This window comes from Chrysochloris asiatica, unplaced genomic scaffold (assembly GCF_000296735.1).
Source record: "Chrysochloris asiatica unplaced genomic scaffold, ChrAsi1.0 scaffold00016, whole genome shotgun sequence".
NCBI lineage: Eukaryota > Metazoa > Chordata > Mammalia > Afrosoricida > Chrysochloridae > Chrysochloris > Chrysochloris asiatica.
The window spans coordinates 24289775-24292639 of record NW_006408534.1 but is presented as its reverse complement, the minus strand read 5'-3'; positions in this window follow the sequence as shown (position 1 = coordinate 24292639).

Below are 2865 nucleotides of genomic sequence, written 5' to 3'. Positions count from 1 at the left end.
CCTCCTCCTCCTCCCCCTCCTCCTCCGAACCACCGAAGTACCGAGGTTGAGACTCAGACACTCAAAACAACATGGCTGCCACCGCCGCGTCCCCTCCCCCCGCCCACCAGGCGCGCGCAAGGCACTCCGGGAGAAAGGGGAGGGGGAGCCACTCACGGAGGTGCAGCGCCTCTCAGTGGCCTCCGTCCGTCTCCCGCGCTCCAGGAGCAGGCAGCAGCTCTGCGCGTGCGCACGTTCTGGGCGCTTTTGCGTTTTCGGCCGTCCCTCTGGCGTGCATTCCCCGCCTTCACCTTGCGGGATCGCAGCTTGTTCTTGGACTTTGCGGCTTTTGTTCCCTTCCTTGGATCAGGAGTTGGTGGCGGTGACGGTAGTGGTGTTCTCCAAGAGCGTACGCGGATCTCGAACGGCACAAGCCTGGTGTTTCCGAACGCTGCGTTCTTCTCTGTCTTCCCGCGTGGGGCCTCAACTTCCGAATTCGTTTACCCTCCCCTTCCTCCCCGGTAGCTCATTGTTCTCCCCCAACTGTCTGTGCTGTTGTCGGCGCCTGCGCCACCCACCGCGTTGTACTCCTAGCACTTCGCTTCCGGGGTGCTGTCACCCACAGAAACCGGACATTAGTCCAGGCCTGTAGGCTTCACCCGTTCCGTCTTTCCTGAACAAGACTACGAAGATGCATTTTGTGCTGAAAAATTGTATCCCTTAATTGCATTGTCACTGCCCTCGTCTCTCCCTGAGCAGGTGGAGTCAACTGTCAGCATACGGCTGAACCCTAGTACTCTGGTGAAACAGTCGCTAAGTGTGCGGATACAATTCGAAAGGTCGAGGTTCGAACCTATCAGCCAAAGCGCAGGTGAATGATATGGCAATCTGCTTCGTTAAAGATACTTAGAAACACTCTGGGGCAATGCTACTCAGTCCTACAAAGGTTGCTATGAGTTGTAAGCAACTCTGTGGCAGTAGGCTTTGGTTTTAATGTTTTGACAGAATTCCTGGGTGGTGCAAATGTTTGACACATCCCCTGGTAACTGAAACTTTGGAGGTTCCGCAGCACCTCAGAAGTAAGGCTTGGTAACCTACTTCCAAATATCAGCCGCTGAAAACCCTACGCAGCACAGTTCTACTCTGATACACATGGGTTGCTATTAAAGGGAGTCCACTCCACTGCAAATTGTGATGTCCAATGGAGCAAACACAAAGGAAACTGGTTGGCTTTAAGCTGGGCCAGTGATCTTTATCCCCATCTTCACTGACAGCACTTAGTATTTAACCACTGCCCACCAAGGCTGCTTTCTCACCTTTGCAATCAAAATATGCATTGTTACATTTCCAATTCATAGTTTGCAACATTTCCCAGATATTTTTGAACACAGAAAACCATTTTTTATTGGAAGATATCTTGTAAAGGATTTGTGCTCTGCATAACACAGAATAAAACTTTCAGAGGAAAGTTTCTTGCTTCTCTGCCTTCACATATTCTTTGCAGTCTGGCTGTCATGGATAGAATTATGTGTCAACTTGGCTAGGTCATGATTCCTAGTATTGTGCGATTATCCTCCATTTTATGATGTGTTGTAAATCCTGGCCTCCATATGTTAATAAGGCAGGATTGGGTTATGTTAATAGAGATCAGATTATTTTTTATGTTAATGAGGCTGGGTTAGGGTGGGATGCAAAGCCCCTACTCTGATCCTATGTGAGTGTCCCTGGGGTGTGGCCTGAATCACCTTTTGTTCTCAAGTGCCATCGAGTCAATTCCGACCCATAGCAACCCTGTATAGGGTTTCCAAGGAGCAGCTGGTAAGCTTGAACCACTGACCTTGCAGTTCAAACAGCTTTGCAGTCTGGCGCATTAACCCACAGCGCCACACCAGGACTCCGCTTACAAGAGGTAAAAGAGAGAAGCAAGCAGAGGAGGGATCTAACTTCCACCAAAAAAGTAGAGCTGAGAGTGGAGTACCTGGGGTCTCTGCTCTGAAAACCTCCTAGATCCTGGGCTAAGACTGATGCCAAGACACATGGAGCTCTCCAAGGAGTCTAGGACAAGGAGCCCAGAACCAACAGAGAAAGGCTTCCACTAGAGTTGGCATCCTGAATTCAGACTTCTAGCCTCTTAAACTGTGAGAAAATAAATTTCAGTTTATCTACTTGTGGTATTTCAGTTACAGAAACACTAGATAACTAAGAGAGTGGGCCATCCACATTTAGCACCTTCTGATTTGAATCGACTTACAACAACAACAACAACCCTATAGATTTACATCCAAATAAAATATGTGTACCTCGGCTAATGTAAATATCTGGTATGCTTAATAGTTGAAGTGGACATTGTAATTGATGCCTCAACAGCCATTCTCATCACCTTTGAACTTGTTAGAAATGCAGAATCTGCATTTACATAATATTCCTGGGTAATGCCTATACACACAATAAAGTTTGAGAAGCACTGGCAAGCCATTCATGGTTATGCTATCTTGTTGTTAAGTGCCGCTGAGTCAGTTCTGACTCAGCAACCCTGTATAGGGTTTTCAAGGAGCGATTGGTGAGTTTCAACCACTGACTTTGCGTTTCAAATAGCCTTGTGGTCCACTGCTTATCCATGCTTGGAATTGGTCTGTGATGGGTGTTGTAGTTGTTAAGCGCTATCAAGTCGGTTCCAACTCATAGCTGCCAACCTTATGGTTCAAACCAACCTTGCAGTCCAGTCCAGTACATAACCTCCGTTTTAAACTTTTAGACGCAGTACCACACTCCGTTCCATTTTGAGTCACTGAGAGGCAAAGATATGTCAACTTAGAGCATCTGGGGGGAAAAGTTGTTTTCTCTCTCCTAGAAGTGAACAAGAAAGTAAATTGCCCCAATTCCTGT